This window comes from Odontesthes bonariensis, chromosome 18 (genome assembly GCF_027942865.1).
Source record: "Odontesthes bonariensis isolate fOdoBon6 chromosome 18, fOdoBon6.hap1, whole genome shotgun sequence".
In the NCBI taxonomy this organism is placed as follows: Eukaryota; Metazoa; Chordata; class Actinopteri; order Atheriniformes; family Atherinopsidae; genus Odontesthes; species Odontesthes bonariensis.
In genome coordinates this window covers 1509673-1528085 of record NC_134523.1, presented here as the reverse complement: position 1 = coordinate 1528085, position 18413 = coordinate 1509673, and positions in this window count along the sequence as shown.

Here is an 18413-nt window from a genome sequence, read left to right as displayed (position 1 = left end):
TTCATTAGGTTCTACAGATCTAACCTTCATTAAACCCAACAGATCTAACCTTCATTAGGTTCAACAGATCTAACGTTCATTAGGTTCAACAGATCTAACCTTCATTAGACCCAACAGATCAAACCTTCATTAGACCCAACAGATCTAACCTTCATTAGACCCAACAGATCTAACCTTCATCAGACCCAACAGATCTAACCTTCATTAGGTTCTACAGATCTAACCTTCATTAGACCCAACAGATCTGACCTTCATTAGACCCAACAGATCTAACCTTCATTAGACCCAACAGATCAAACCTTCATTAGACCCAACAGATCTAACCTTCATTAGACCCAACAGATCTAACCTTCATTAGACCCAACAGATCAAACCTTCATTAGACCCAACAGATCTAACCTTCATTAGACCCAACAGATCTAACCTTCATTAGACCCAACAGATCTAACCTTCATTAGACCCAACAGATCGAACCTTCATTAGACCCAACAGATCTAACCTTCATCAGGTTCAACAGATCTAACCTTCATTAGACCCAACAGATCTAACCTTCATCAGGTTCAACAGATCTAACCTTCATTAGACCCAACAGATCTAACCTTCATTAGGTTCTACAGATCTAACCTTCATTAAACCCAACAGATCAAACCTTCATTAGACCCAACAGATCTAACCTTCATTAGACCCAACAGATCTAACCTTCATTAGACCCAACAGATCAAACCTTCATTAGACCCAACAGATCTAACCTTCATTAGACCCAACAGATCTAACCTTCATCAGACCCAACAGATCTAACCTTCATTAGGTTCTACAGATCTAACCTTCATTAGACCCAACAGATCTGACCTTCATTAGACCCAACAGATCTAACCTTCATTAGACCCAACAGATCAAACCTTCATTAGACCCAACAGATCTAACCTTCATTAGACCCAACAGATCTAACCTTCATTAGACCCAACAGATCAAACCTTCATTAGACCCAACAGATCTAACCTTCATTAGGTTCTACAGATCTAACCTTCATTAGACCCAACAGATCTAACCTTCATTAGACCCAACAGATCTAACCTTCATTAGACCCAACAAATCTAACCTTCATTAGACCCAACAGATCAAACCTTCATTAGACCCAACAGATCTAACCTTCATTAGACCCAACAGATCTAACCTTCATTAGACCCAACAGATCGAACCTTCATTAGACCCAACAGATCTAACCTTCATCAGGTTCAACAGATCTAACCTTCATTAGACCCAACAGATCTAACCTTCATCAGGTTCAACAGATCTAACCTTCATTAGACCCAACAGATCTAACCTTCATTAGGTTCTACAGATCTAACCTTCATTAAACCCAACAGATCAAACCTTCATTAGACCCAACAGATCTAACCTTCATTAGACCCAACAGATCTAACCTTCATTAGACCCAACAGATCAAACCTTCATTAGACCCAACAGATCTAACCTTCATTAGACCCAACAGATCTAACCTTCATCAGACCCAACAGATCTAACCTTCATTAGGTTCTACAGATCTAACCTTCATTAGACCCAACAGATCTGACCTTCATTAGACCCAACAGATCTAACCTTCATTAGACCCAACAGATCAAACCTTCATTAGACCCAACAGATCTAACCTTCATTAGACCCAACAGATCTAACCTTCATTAGACCCAACAGATCTAACCTTCATTAGGTTCTACAGATCTAACCTTCATTAGACCCAACAGATCTAACCTTCATTAGACCCAACAGATCTAACCTTCATTAGACCCAACAAATCTAACCTTCATTAGACCCAACAGATCAAACCTTCATTAGACCCAACAGATCTAACCTTCATTAGACCCAACAGATCTAACCTTCATTAGACCCAACAGATCAAACCTTCATTAGACCCAACAGATCAAACCTTCATTAGGTTCAACAGATCTAACCTTCATTAGGTTCAACAGATCTAACCTTCATTAGACCCAACAGATCTAACCTTCATTAGACCCAACAGATCTAACCTTCATTAGACCCAACAGATCAAACCTTCATTAGACCCAACAGATCAAACCTTCATTAGACCCAACAGATCTAACCTTCATTAGGTTCAACAGATCTAACCTTCATTAGGTTCAACAGATCTAACCTTCATTAGACTCAACAGATCTAACCTTTCTGAAAAAGTTACCCTGACTCTCATGCTTTAAGGCCCCTTCCATCCACTCACAGTGGTTACTGTAACTCACAGCGATATTACTTTCTGTTTTGAGTTGGTGTCTGACGGATGAACCCACATGAAACAAGGTACCGTCCAGCTGCGCTCCTTTGGTTTGTTCCAAAGGGTCAGCAGCATCCATGTTCATGGGAGTTTGGAGGTCTGGTATGTGTGATGGGTTCAGTCTTTGGATCAAAGATCCGAGCAGAAAGCATCATCCTGTAGCAGACACACTGGAACCTTTCAGGCTTGTGCAACCTGGGAGTGTGAGGTCACATGTGTGAGACACGGCTGCAGGTGAGCACAAACTCGGTGTCTGACGACAGACTGGATTTTCTGGCTTCAGTGAGTCATCAGAGGACTTTGTCAGGGACTTTTATTTATTTAGTTTTATTGTGATGAAGCCGAGTTTACAGCTCTGTACGCCCTGTCAGTAATATCCAATAAATCTGAATTTACTGTGTGCTGAAACCTTGTTTTGGACGCTGGACATCGTCTCAGGTGAGGGCGAGACGCTCAAGCTAGCGTTTGCCTTCTTCTTCACGCACAGAAAGTACAGAAAGTCATTGGCCACATTCAGCTGCGTTAGCCTCTGTCCACCTACGCTGAGGGTGTGTTCACACTCGAGATTTAGTTTGATTAAAAAAGTCAAAAGACATTATTAGACATGTTGGTCTGACCAGTGTGAACACACCAGAGAGCTGAGAAACAGGTGTGAACACACCCTTAATGGAGTCTCCTCCTCTGCACAGAACAGCCTCACAGCTCAAATATCAAGCCTTAAACTTTTTCTAAACCTTTGAAGCCTTATCAGCAGTGATAAAGTGTTTCATTGTACGCTCTATAAACCACAGGTGTGTGATGTGTCTGTGGTCTGGGCAAACCCCCACGTCAATGTGTTTTCAGTTCTGGATGTTGAGTGTTTGTGTTTCTCTAAAAAAGAAAAGTGAAAGCGTCTGCTGGGCCATGACTCAGACTTCACGCCACCGTGTATGAGACATGGGAAAGGGGCCTCACCCTGTGTACACCTGGGATGTATGAGACCTGGGGAAGGGTCTTCACCCTGTGTACACCTGGGATGTATGAGACCTGGGAAGGGTCCTCACCCTGTGTACACCTGGGATGTATGAGACCTGGGGAAGGGTCCTCACCCTGTGTACACCCGGGATGTATGAGACCTGGGAAGGGTCCTCGCCCTGTGTACACCTGGGATGTATGAGACCTGGGGAAGGGTCCTCGCCCTGTGTACACCCGGGATGTATGAGACCTGGGGAAGGGTCCTCGCCCTGTGTACACCCGGGATGTATGAGACCTGGGGAAGGGTCCTCACCCTGTGTACACCCGGGATGTATGAGACCTGGGGAAGGGTCCTCGCCCTGTGTACACCCGGGATGTATGAGACCTGGGGAAGGGTCCTCGCCCTGTGTACACCCGGGATGTATGAGACCTGGGGAAGGGTCCTCGCCCTGTGTACACCCGGGATGTATGAGACCTGGGGAAGGGTCCTCACCCTGTGTACACCTGGGATGTATGAGACCTGGGGAAGGGTCCTCGCCCTGTGTACACCCGGGATGTATGAGACCCGGGGAAGGGTCCTCACCCTGTGTACACCTGGGATGTATGAGACCCGGGGAAGGGTCCTCGCCCTGTGTACACCCGGGATGTATGAGACCCGGGGAAGGGTCCTCGCCCTGTGTACACCCGGGATGTATGAGACCCGGGGAAGGGTCCTCGCCCTGTGTACACCTGGGATGTATGAGACCCGGGGAAGGGTCCTCGCCCTGTGTACACCCGGGATGTATGAGACCCGGGGAAGGGTCCTCGCCCTGTGTACACCTGGGATGTATGAGACCCGGGGAAGGGTCCTCGCCCTGTGTACACCCGGGATGTATGAGACCCGGGGAAGGGTCCTCGCCCTGTGTACACCCGGGATGTATGAGACCCGGGGAAGGGTCCTCACCCTGTGTACACCTGGGATGTATGAGACCCGGGGAGGGGTCCTCACCCTGTGTACACCCGGGATGTATGAGACCTGGGGAAGGGTCCTCACCCTGTGTACACCTGGGATGTATGAGACCCGGGGAAGGGTCCTCACCCTGTGTACACCCGGGATGTATGAGACCCGGGGAAGGGTCCTCGCCCTGTGTACACCTGGGATGTATGAGACTCGGGGAAGGGTCCTCACCCTGTGTACACCTGGGATGTATGAGACCTGGGGAAGGGTCCTCGCCCTGTGTACACCCGGGATGTATTAGACCTTGGGAAGGGTCCTCACCCTGTGTACACCTGGGATGTATGAGACCTGGGGAAGGGTCCTCACCCTGTGTACACCTGGGATGTATGAGACCTGGGGAAGGATCCTCGCCCTGTGTACACCTGGGATATATGAGACCTGGGGAAGGGTCCTCGCCCTTTGTACACCTGGGATGTATGAGACCTGGGGAAGGGTCCTCACCCTGTGTACACCTGGGATGTATGAGACCTGGGGAAGGATCCTCGCCCTGTGTACACCTGGGATATATGAGACCTGGGGAAGGGTCCTCGCCCTTTGTACACCTGGGATGTATGAGACCTGGGGAAGGGTCCTCACCCTGTGTACACCTGGGATGTATGAGACCTGGGGAAGGATCCTCGCCCTGTGTACACCTGGGATATATGAGACCTGGGAAGGGTCCTCACCCTGTGTACACCTGGGATGTATGAGACCTGGGGAAGGGTCCTCGCCCTGTGTACACCTGGGATGTATGAGACCTGGGGAAGGGTCCTCACCCTGTGTACACCCGGGATGTATGAGACCCGGGGAAGGGTCCTCACCCTGTGTACACCCGGGATGTATGAAACCTGGGGAAGGGTCCTCGCCCTGTGTACACCCGGGATGTATGAGACCCGGGGAAGGGTCCTCACCCTGTGTACACCCGGGATGTATGAGACCCGGGGAAGGGTCCTCGCCCTGTGTACACCCGGGATGCCGCTGTGTTTTTCCCCTTCTGGGGTGGTAAATAGTAAACAGATGAGCCTGGAGTCTTTGGGGAAAAAGAGGATTAGTGCATTTGTGACCCCTGGAGATAAACACAGCCACTTCACCAGGAAGTGACGATCACTGAGAGGAGTAAGAGAAACTGTTGTTGTTTACTGAGTGTGGGCTGCTTATGTTTCCATCAGATCCACTTAACCGGAGGGATTATCCCCTCAGCCGAAGCAGAAATATGGAAAATGACGTTGGTGATTGTTTTCCTGGAGTCTCAGTGTTTGTGAGGCTTTTCTGCTGTAAGCAGAGCCTGTTAATGACACAGTTTCAGAGGTCAGAGGTCACAGTTTCATCCTTCTGTTTACACAGAAGCGAGCTGTTAAAGGTGGAGACATTTTCACCTAACTCATTGGCCTCTTTAACGTGTTTGACCTGCTGAGTTGTTCTGGGGATCTTCTGTGAGCTAAAGACAACCTGCTGAAGGATTAATGAAGCAAGCATGTTAACATATGGGGGGGGGGGGGGGCTCACATGTAAGCTATCAGTCAGAAGGGTTGACATAATCCAGGTATGATTGGAGGCTAAATTCTAATCCTGATGGGTAATCTTCATCTACCCATAAACGTATCCATCAGTGTCCAAACGTGAGTGAAGCGTCAGATAAAGACGACAGCAGACTGAAAGCTTTTCCTCTGTAGAGTTCAGTTCTTTTAGTTCTTTTTCAGTTCAATTCTGCGGAGCTGCGCCCAGTTCCATGGAAACATGTCACTGCTGCACAGAGTGTGTGCTAAATCTGTCACTTTCTGGAGTTAAACACAAGCTGAGAGTCTGCTCTTCATGCTGATAAAGTTTAACATGCAGCCCTGCTTCATGCTGACCTGCAGGTTATCTGTGTGGGTTTTACTCACACATAAGGCATTCATTTAACCTTAACCGTTACTAACAACAGGTTTTACAATGAGGCAAATGGTGCTAACATGATAGGCAGTGTTTGTTAGTTAGTTAGTTACCTGCAGTGTTAGCCGAGGACATGCTAACGTTGCTAACGCTGCTGGGTTCAGATTCACCAACGTTAGTCCGGAGCAGATCGAAAACGCGACATTCATTCATAGTTATTGCATGTTGGTAGTATTTCCTCCCTTTGGTGAAATATTCACTTTGCAAGTTGCCCTGTTGTCGTCTTTTTTAGGGATGTGTAACCAAACTTTCGAGCGTTTGTACCGCTTGGGCGCCATGTTTACTGTTGACTGCTGGCTGCGCTGGACTCGCCACGCAACGTTACGTGGTGACGTCATTCGCGCCCACTGGAATCGATAAGGGAATCGTTTGCAAAACCGCCAAAACGATTCCAAGGAATTGAAACACAAATCCCTACTCGTGAGGACGGTGGACACAAACAGCCGAACAGCTCCGGGGCCTTCCAGCACCTCCGGGACTCTTTTCTTTCAGCCTTTTTATTGACTTTCTGATTAAAGAGCTCAGGTACAGATTTTAAATTTAAATTAAATTGTTCACAGCAACTCAGGAGTGAGATATGGTGCCAGAACACGTTGATCTGTGACCGAAGCAGCAGAAAACTATGCATGACGCTCACCTCCGGCTCATTAATGAACCTCTCCAAACGCAGAATAGATTTCACACACAGAATTGTTTTTAGAAATGTGACACTTTTTCAACCTGCTGCCCGTATGCTCGTCCCTATATGGATAAGATGAAGTGAGAGCTCACACTTTCTCACTGTTTGTATTTACAGGACAGAGTTTCTCAGAGTCTGAGTGTGACAGACCAAAATAACGCCTCTCAGTTCACACCTCCTCTGGTCGCACGCCATCACAGAAGAGGAAGGAAGGCCGAGGCCGGCCCGGAGCCTCACAGCAGCATCCTTATCTGCCCCATCATCATCCTTATCTGCCCCATCATCATCAGTCTTTTCACCGTGCACACACTGACTGCTGACCGCGTGTCGACCGTTCTACTTTAATTTAACCCACAGCATGTCACTGTATGCTGTGTTGGCCAGTGGTTTTCAGTCACCTAACAAACTTCATCAATGTTTGCACGATGTTTGCAACAGTTTACTGCTCATCACCACATTCCTGCAGCAGCTTTCATCATGTTCTACATCAATTCAATTTATTCTTAAAGCACCAAATCACAACAACAAGTATCATCTCAAGGCCCTTCAACGGTACAGTCCAACTCATTGTGATCTTAATCCAATCAATGCAATTAATTCAATGAAAAATTTGTCCAATTCATTCATACAGAGCCAATTCAACCAATAATTTCCTAGCTAAGGAAATCAACAGATTGCACTGAAACTGCTCTTTGTTCCAATCCTCCATCCTGAGCGTGCACGAGGCGCACGACAGCCCCCCCGTCCTGTCCAGCATCATGGCTGCAGACTTATAATCTGAATATTCCCAAGTAGTGCCTATTTATTAATTGTTGTTACAATACTTTACATGTAAAACCTGACAAGGGGACAGAGACAGAAACCAGACAACAAGCTGCTTCATCTGGAGAAACCAAACAGAAAACATCCTATGGCCTCTGTGGGGAAACCAGGCGGAGCACCTGAACCAGGCGGAGCACCTGAACCAGGCGGAGCATCTGCACCAGGCGGAGCACCTGCACCAGGCAGAGCACCTGAACCAGGCGGAGCACCTGCACCAGGCAGAGCACCTGCACCAGGCGGAGCACCTGCACCAGGCGGAGCACCTGCACCAGGCGGAGCACCTGAACCAGGCAGAGCACCTGAACCAGGCGGAGCACCTGAACCAGGCAGAGCACCTGCACCAGGCGGAGCATCTGCACCAGGCAGAGCACCTGAACCAGGCGGAGCACCTGCACCAGGCAGAGCACCTGAACCAGGCGGAGCACCTGAACCAGGCGGAGCACCTGCACCAGGCAGAGCACCTGCACCAGGCAGAGCACCTGCACCAGGCGGAGCACCTGCACCAGGCGGAGCACCTGCACCAGGCAGAGCACCTGAACCAGGCGGAGCACCTGCACCAGGCGGAGCACCTGAACCAGGCGGAGCACCTGCACCAGGCGGAGCACATGAACCAGGCGGAGCACCTGAACCAGGCGGAGCACCTGAACCAGGCGGAGCATCTGCACCAGGCGGAGCACCTGCACCAGGCGGAGCACCTGAACCAGGCGGAGCACCTGAACCAGGCGGAGCATCTGCACCAGGCGGAGCACCTGAACCAGGTGGAGCACCTGAACCAGGCAGAGCACCTGCACCAGGCGGAGCACCTGCACCAGGGGGAGCACCTGAACCAGGCGGAGCACCTGAACCAGGCGGAGCATCTGCACCAGGCGGAGCACCTGAACCAGGCGGAGCACCTGAACCAGGCGGAGCATCTGAACCAGGCAGAGCACCTGAACCAGGCAGAGCACCTGAACCAGGCAGAGCACCTGAACCAGGCGGAGCACCTGCACCAGGGGGAGCACCTGAACCAGGCAGAGCACCTGCACCAGGCAGAGCACCTGAACCAGGCGGAGCACCTGAACCAGGCGGAGCACCTGCACCAGGCGGAGCACCTGAACCAGGCGGAGCACCTGCACCAGGCAGAGCACCTGAACCAGGCGGAGCACCTGAACCAGGCAGAGCACCTGAACCAGGCAGAGCACCTGAACCAGGCAGAGCACCTGCACCAGGCGGAGCACCTGAACCAGGCGGAGCACCTGAACCAGGCAGAGCACCTGAACCAGGCGGAGCACCTGCACCAGGCGGAGCACCTGCACCAGGCGGAGCACCTGAACCAGGCAGAGCACCTGAACCAGGCAGAGCACTTGAACCAGGCGGAGCACCTGAACCAGGCGGAGCACCTGAACCAGGCGGAGCACCTGAACCAGGGGAGCACCTGCACCAGGCGGAGCACCTGAACCAGGCGGAGCACCTGAACCAGGCGGAGCACCTGAACCAGGCGGAGCACCTGAACCAGGGGGAGCACCTGAACCAGGCGGAGCACCTGCACCAGGGGGAGCACCTGAACCAGGCGGAGCATCTGCACCAGGCAGAGCACCTGAACCAGGCGGAGCACCTGAACCAGGCAGAGCACCTGAACCAGGCGGAGCACCTGCACCAGGCGGAGCACCTGAACCAGGCGGAGCACCTGAACCAGGCGGAGCACCTGAACCAGGCGGAGCATCTGAACCAGGCGGAGCACCTGAACCAGGCGGAGCACCTGAACCAGGCGGAGCATCTGAACCAGGCGGAGCACCTGAACCAGGGGGAGCACCTGAACCAGGCAGAGCACCTGCACCAGGCAGAGCACCTGAACCAGGCGGAGCACCTGAACCAGGCAGAGCACCTGCACCAGGCAGAGCACCTGAACCAGGCGGAGCACCTGAACCAGGCGGAGCACCTGCACCAGGGGGAGCACCTGAACCAGGCGGAGCACCTGCACCAGGGGGAGCACCTGAACCAGGCGGAGCACCTGAACCAGGGGGAGCACCTGAACCAGGCGGAGCACCTGAACCAGGCGGAGCACCTGAACCAGACAGAGCACCTGAACCAGGCGGAGCACCTGCACCAGGCGGAGCACCTGAACCAGGCGGAGCACCTGCACCAGACTGAGCACCTGAACCAGGCGGAGCACCTGAACCAGGCGGAGCACCTGCACCAGGCGGAGCACCTGCACCAGGCGGAGCACCTGCAGGTAGACAAACAGAGAGAAAAAGAACAACAACAGCAGCAAGTACATATCACATAATACGGCTGGTTTGAAACCACAGACGACACATCAGCTGTATAACAAGCCTGTGACTGGGTGAATGAGTGTGTGTGCATGAACATGCAAAATATATGATACAGGCTTTACAGAACCCGGGCAGCCCACCGCAGGGACAACCACGCATTCACCCAGAAGACCGCAGAGGAAGCCCCCGGACAGAGCCCCGATAGAGCACAGACCAGGGCAACAGCCCACCGGCCCCACCAGGCCAGGCGGATTGGATGGATGGATGGATTGACGGATTGATTGATTGATTGACAGATTGATTGATTGGTTGATTGATTGACAGATTGATTGACGGATTGATTGATTGATTGATTGATTGATTGATTGATTGATTGATTGATTGACAGATTGATTGATTGATTGATTGATTGATTGATTGATTGATTGATTGATTGATTGACGGATTGATTGACGGATTGATTGATTGACAGATTGATTGATTGATTGATTGATTGATTGATTGATTGATTGATTGACAGATTGATTGATGGATTGATTGATGGATGGATTGACAGATTGATTGATTGATTGATTGATTGATTGATTGATTGATTGATTGATTGATTGATTGATTGATTGATTAACTAACCCAGCATTTCCATGTTTTTGGAATGTGACGCAGGTCTGGAATGCAGAAATCACATGAAGTATTTTAACAAATTAAATCAAGTTGATGACAGAAAAACCTTAAAACATTTTTGGTTCACACAGTTTAAAAGTAAACAAGTGTTTTCCGGAGTGTCCCAGCTTGCTGAGATGTGGGGGTCCAGTAACGGGCGACCCAAACACGCAGATGTTGGTCTGTTCGCCCGTGCTCGTGGCTAATTTGTGATTTAGGAGCCTTCTATAATCTCTCCGTGTCCCTTGATTAGCAGAGAGAGGTTATCACAATCTGCTACTTTCTGAGCTAATCAGACTGGAAGAGCATAAGACCCTAATTATTGCAACTCCAGCCTCCCACTGCAGCACATGCAGCTAATATGTAGCAGCTCCGCGGGGTGGGGGGGTCTTGGGGGGGTCTGAGGACCTGTCGCGCTGGGGGCTGACGGGGATGAAGGTCTGCACACTTTGGGCTCATGGTCAACAGGTGGGTGCAGATACCTCTGAGCCTCCCCCGTCTCACAGCCCCCCAGCTCAGGACGAGGACTTTAACAAAGATCTGTCTGGCAGACAGAGAGGAGGGATTTCAGCACCAAATCCAGAGGATCAATAAAAATGTCTGCTAATTAGGCTGTCCTGGAGGCAGAGGGGGGCCGAGAGTGAGACAAGGAGAGCGAAGAAAACAAAGCTTGTGCTGATTCAGGAGTCTAGACAGACGAGGAAAATCCTCAGACGGAGAAAAGCAGGTGAAGTGGAGTAGGTGACGCCCCACCTGGCTCCTGGGAGGGTCCAGGATCAGGCTGCCCCGCCCTGCCCATCACTCTCCTTCTGGGCCACAGCGATCAGTTTCTCTGACCCCAATCCTGCCACCTTCTCCCTGCCCTCCGCCTTCTCCCTGCCCTCCTCCTTCCTTCCTCTGGACTTCATCACTTTGACCTAAATCTCCTCTTTTAATCTTCTTCTTCTTCATCTCGTCTTCTGGATAACAATCAACTCCTAATTGTCTTAATCTCACTGGTCTTTTATTGTCCGCGGGGTGTCATGCGCACGGCATAACAATAACACACTGCAAATTATTTGGTTCTTACCAAGAAAAAAAACCTTACATTTCTTATTTTAAGTCTTCAACTTAACAGTATAATCTTATATCAAGCAAAACTTTACTTTTTTGTCTCAAACAGGCAGGGAATCATAAAAAGAGACAATTAACACTTAAAATCAGATGTATTACGTTTCTCCTCCAAAGTCTCATCAAAATAAATCTTGTTTTGAGATTCAATAACAAACTCAACGTGCTTGATTCAAGAGTCACAGAAAATATCTGAAAACACACTTTATTCCTTGGATTTTAAGCATATGACACATGTTTGTTCACAAAACTGCCTTTGTTAAATCTAGAAACCAGACTCCTACAATCTTAATTTAAGAAATCTTGCCAAGTCAAAGTATCTTGCTGCATGGACAGATTTTTTCACTTGTTTTGAGTACCTTTTCCCTGAGTTTCAGTGTTTTTTATCTTGTTTGAAGACGCCTATTTTTTGCAGTGCACCGACCACAGCTCCATGTTTGGCACCAGGCTTTCATCCATCATCACTTCTTTAAGGTTTCATTGGAGTTGAACTGATGTGAAACAGAGTTTCAGAGGAGGTACAGACTTATTGTTTGTCAGATTAAATCAGACGGTGGTGAGGAAACAAAGGAGAAACAGCAGCAGTGAGGATCAGCATTATGTCATTTTAATAAAGAGATGAAAACAGGTGTAGAGAAAGCAGAACTTTGGATTAAAGTGAAGGCAGCAGCTTGAAACGCCTCCTGAAAGCTTTCTAAATAAAACGCCACGTGGCTCCGGTTCTATAAGCGGACGCTAACGTGCAGCACTTTCAGTTCCATGAAGCCAACATATTAGCCAGGGAGCAGCAGCAAATCCAGGATCAGGCCGAGGTTAGGGGCCGATTTGTGTCTGATTCCGACATGACAACCGGGAGCGTAATGAAAATATTCAGAACAATAAGGGATTATCTGCCAGGGGCGGAAACTCTGCACCATCTGCTGAGGAGCCCTGAGAAAAAGGATGTTGTTCACTTGTGTGTTGGGAGCGTGTGTATGTGTGTGTGCGTGTGTGCACGTGTGTGCGTGCAACAGATGTAACCTCTAAATATAAACGGCTTCCCTGGTTCAGATCCTTGGCACAGACTCATTTTCAGAATGATTTGTCACTGAGGCAGAGCCTTTAATTTGCTGTTTTCCCGGCTCACGCTGGCTCCGCCCCCCATGTTTGGCCCCGCCCCTCCTGTTTGGCTCCGCCCCTCCTGTGCGGCTCAGGCTGCAGTCAGATGACACCGTCTGACTCTGCTCTGCTGTAATCTGACATGGCTAATCTCATCTCCCTCTCTCTCCATCACTGGCAACCCTACCTGAGTGGCCCCAGCCAATCACAGTCCATCTGTAAGGCACGCCATGTGGGCGGGGCCACAGCCGGCCTCTGTGGGGCCCAGCTCAGCGGCGGCCCGGGCCGTCTGGGGCCTCATAGATCTATCTCCATAACAGTCCATCTGCCTGCAGCTTGGCCTGGTCCACTTTCATCCCAACCTCTCAGATTACCGTCCGGTTACAGCACCTGTGGCGCTGTTAGGTAACGATCACAGCTCTGACTCATACAGGTGATCACAGCTCTGACTCATACAGGTGATCACAGCTCTGACTCATACAGGTGATCAGAGCTCTGACTCATACAGGTGATCAGAGCTCTGACTCATACAGGTGATCAGAGCTCTGACTCATACAGGTGATCACAGCTCTGACTCATACAGGTGATCACAGCTCTGACTCATACAGGTGATCACAGCTCTGACTCATACAGGTGATCAGAGCTCTGACTCATACAGATGATCACAGCTCTGACTCATACAGGTGATCACAGCTCTGACTCATACAGGTGATCACAGCTCTGACTCATACAGGTGATCACAGCTCTGACTCATACAGATGATCACAGCTCTGACTCATACAGGTGATCACAGCTCTGACTCATACAGGTGATCACAGCTCTGACTCATACAGGTGATCACAGCTCTGACTCATACAGGTGATCAGAGCTCTGACTCATACAGGTGATCACAGCTCTGACTCATACAGGTGATCAGAACTCTGATTCATACAGGTGATCACAGCTCTGACTCATACAGGTGATCACAGCTCTGACTCATACAGGTGATCAGAGCTCTGACTCATACAGGTGATCGCAGCTCTGACTCATACAGGCGATCACAGCTCTGACTCATACAGGTGATCAAAGCTCTGACTCATACAGGTGATCAGAGCTCTGACTCATACAGGTGATCGCAGCTCTGACTCATACAGGTGATCAGAACTCTGATTCATACAGGTGATCACAGCTCTGACTCATACAGGTGATCACAGCTCTGACTCATACAGGTGATCGCAGCTCTGACTCATACAGGTGATCAGAACTCTGATTCATACAGGTGATCAGAACTCTGATTCATACAGGTGATCACAACTCTGACTCATACAGGTGATCACAGCTCTGACTCATACAGGTGATCAGAGCTCTGACTCATACAGGTGATCAGAGCTCTGACTCATACAGGTGATCACAACTCTGACTCATACAGGTGATCACAGCTCTGACTCATACAGGTGATCAGAGCTCTGACTCATACAGGTGATCACAGCTCTGACTCATACAGGTGATCACAGCTCTGACTCATACAGGTGATCAGAGCTCTGACTCATACAGGTGATCAGAGCTCTGACTCATACAGGTGATCACAGCTCTGACTCATACAGGTGATCAGAACTCTGACTCATACAGGTGATCACAGCTCTGACTCATACAGGTGATCGCAGCTCTGACTCATACAGGTGATCAGAACTCTGATTCATACAGGTGATCACAGCTCTGACTCATACAGGTGATCACAGCTCTGACTCATACAGGTGATCGCAGCTCTGACTCATACAGGTGATCGCAGCTCTGACTCATACAGGTGATCACAGCTCTGACTCATACAGGTGATCACAGCTCTGACTCATACAGGTGATCACAGCTCTGACTCATACAGGTGATCACAGCTCTGACTCATACAGGTGATCACAGCTCTGACTCATACAGGTGATCACAGCTCTGACTCATACAGGTGATCAGAGCTCTGACTCATACAGGTGATCAGAACTCTGATTCATACAGGTGATCACAGCTCTGACTCATACAGGTGATCACAGCTCTGACTCATACAGGTGATCGCAGCTCTGACTCATACAGGTGATCAGAACTCTGATTCATACAGGTGATCACAACTCTGATTCATACAGGTGATCACAACTCTGACTCATACAGGTGATCACAGCTCTGACTCATACAGGTGATCAGAGCTCTGACTCATACAGGTGATCAGAGCTCTGACTCATACAGGTGATCACAACTCTGACTCATACAGGTGATCACAGCTCTGACTCATACAGGTGATCAGAGCTCTGACTCATACAGGTGATCACAACTCTGACTCATACAGGTGATCACAGCTCTGACTCATACAGGTGATCAGAGCTCTGACTCATACAGGTGATCAGAGCTCTGACTCATACAGGTGATCACAGCTCTGACTCATACAGGTGATCACAGCTCTGACTCATACAGGTGATCAGAGCTCTGACTCATACAGGTGATCAGAGCTCTGACTCATACAGGTGATCACAGCTCTGACTCATACAGGTGATCAGAGCTCTGACTCATACAGGTGATCACAGCTCTGACTCATACAGGTGATCACAGCTCTGACTCATACAGGTGATCAGAGCTCTGACTCATACAGGTGATCAGAGCTCTGACTCATACAGGTGATCACAACTCTGACTCATACAGGTGATCACAGCTCTGACTCATACAGGTGATCAGAGCTCTGACTCATACAGGTGATCACAGCTCTGACTCATACAGGTGATCACAGCTCTGACTCATACAGGTGATCAGAGCTCTGACTCATACAGGTGATCACAGCTCTGACTCATACAGGTGATCAGAACTCTGATTCATACAGGTGATCACAGCTCTGACTCATACAGGTGATCACAGCTCTGACTCATACAGGTGATCGCAGCTCTGACTCATACAGGTGATCGCAGCTCTGACTCATACAGGTGATCAGAGCTCTGACTCATACAGGTGATCGCAGCTCTGACTCATACAGGTGATCACAGCTCTGACTCATACAGGTGATCACAGCTCTGACTCATACAGGTGATCACAGCTCTGACTCATACAGGTGATCAGAGCTCTGACTCATACAGGTGATCACAGCTCTGACTCATACAGGTGATCAGAGCTCTGACTCATACAGGTGATCAGAACTCTGATTCATACAGGTGATCACAGCTCTGACTCATACAGGTGATCACAGCTCTGACTCATACAGGTGATCGCAGCTCTGACTCATACAGGTGATCAGAACTCTGATTCATACAGGTGATCACAACTCTGATTCATACAGGTGATCACAACTCTGACTCATACAGGTGATCACAGCTCTGACTCATACAGGTGATCAGAGCTCTGACTCATACAGGTGATCAGAGCTCTGACTCATACAGGTGATCACAACTCTGACTCATACAGGTGATCACAGCTCTGACTCATACAGGTGATCAGAGCTCTGACTCATACAGGTGATCACAACTCTGACTCATACAGGTGATCACAGCTCTGACTCATACAGGTGATCAGAGCTCTGACTCATACAGGTGATCAGAGCTCTGACTCATACAGGTGATCACAGCTCTGACTCATACAGGTGATCACAGCTCTGACTCATACAGGTGATCAGAGCTCTGACTCATACAGGTGATCACAGCTCTGACTCATACAGGTGATCACAGCTCTGACTCATACAGGTGATCAGAGCTCTGACTCATACAGGTGATCAGAGCTCTGACTCATACAGGTGATCACAACTCTGACTCATACAGGTGATCACAGCTCTGACTCATACAGGTGATCACAGCTCTGACTCATACAGGTGATCAGAGCTCTGACTCATACAGGTGATCACAGCTCTGACTCATACAGGTGATCACAGCTCTGACTCATACAGGTGATCACAGCTCTGACTCATACAGGCGATCACAGCTCTGACTCATACAGGCGATCACAGCTCTGACTCATACAGGTGATCAGAGCTCTGACTCATACAGGTGATCAGAGCTCTGACTCATACAGGTGATCAGAGCTCTGACTCATACAGGTGATCAGAGCTCTGACTCATACAGGTGATCACAGCTCTGACTCATACAGGTGATCAGAACTCTGATTCATACAGGTGATCACAGCTCTGACTCATACAGGTGATCACAGCTCTGACTCATACAGGTGATCACAGCTCTGACTCATACAGGTGATCGCAGCTCTGACTCATACAGGTGATCAGAGCTCTGACTCATACAGGTGATCGCAGCTCTGACTCATACAGGTGATCACAGCTCTGACTCATACAGGTGATCACAGCTCTGACTCATACAGGTGATCACAGCTCTGACTCATACAGGTGATCACAGCTCTGACTCATACAGGTGATCAAAGCTCTGACTCATACAGGTGATCAGAGCTCTGACTCATACAGGTGATCAGAACTCTGATTCATACAGGTGATCACAGCTCTGACTCATACAGGTGATCACAGCTCTGACTCATACAGGTGATCACAGCTCTGACTCATACAGGTGATCAGAGCTCTGACTCATACAGGTGATCAGAGCTCTGACTCATACAGGTGATCACAGCTCTGACTCATACAGGTGATCAGAACTCTGACTCATACAGGTGATCACAGCTCTGACTCATACAGGTGATCGCAGCTCTGACTCATACAGGTGATCAGAACTCTGATTCATACAGGTGATCACAGCTCTGACTCATACAGGTGATCACAGCTCTGACTCATACAGGTGATCGCAGCTCTGACTCATACAGGTGATCGCAGCTCTGACTCATACAGGTGATCACAGCTCTGACTCATACAGGTGATCACAGCTCTGACTCATACAGGTGATCAGAGCTCTGACTCATACAGGTGATCAGAGCTCTGACTCATACAGGTGATCACAACTCTGACTCATACAGGTGATCACAGCTCTGACTCATACAGGTGATCAGAGCTCTGACTCATACAGGTGATCACAGCTCTGACTCATACAGGTGATCACAGCTCTGACTCATACAGGTGATCAGAGCTCTGACTCATACAGGTGATCAGAGCTCTGACTCATACAGGTGATCACAGCTCTGACTCATACAGGTGATCACAGCTCTGACTCATACAGGTGATCAGAGCTCTGACTCATACAGGTGATCAGAGCTCTGACTCATACAGGTGATCACAGCTCTGACTCATACAGGTGATCAGAGCTCTGACTCATACAGGTGATCACAGCTCTGACTCATACAGGTGATCACAGCTCTGACTCATACAGGTGATCAGAGCTCTGACTCATACAGGTGATCAGAGCTCTGACTCATACAGGTGATCACAACTCTGACTCATACAGGTGATCACAGCTCTGACTCATACAGGTGATCAGAGCTCTGACTCATACAGGTGATCACAGCTCTGACTCATACAGGTGATCACAGCTCTGACTCATACAGGTGATCAGAGCTCTGACTCATACAGGTGATCACAGCTCTGACTCATACAGGTGATCAGAACTCTGATTCATACAGGTGATCACAGCTCTGACTCATACAGGTGATCACAGCTCTGACTCATACAGGTGATCGCAGCTCTGACTCATACAGGTGATCGCAGCTCTGACTCATACAGGTGATCAGAGCTCTGACTCATACAGGTGATCGCAGCTCTGA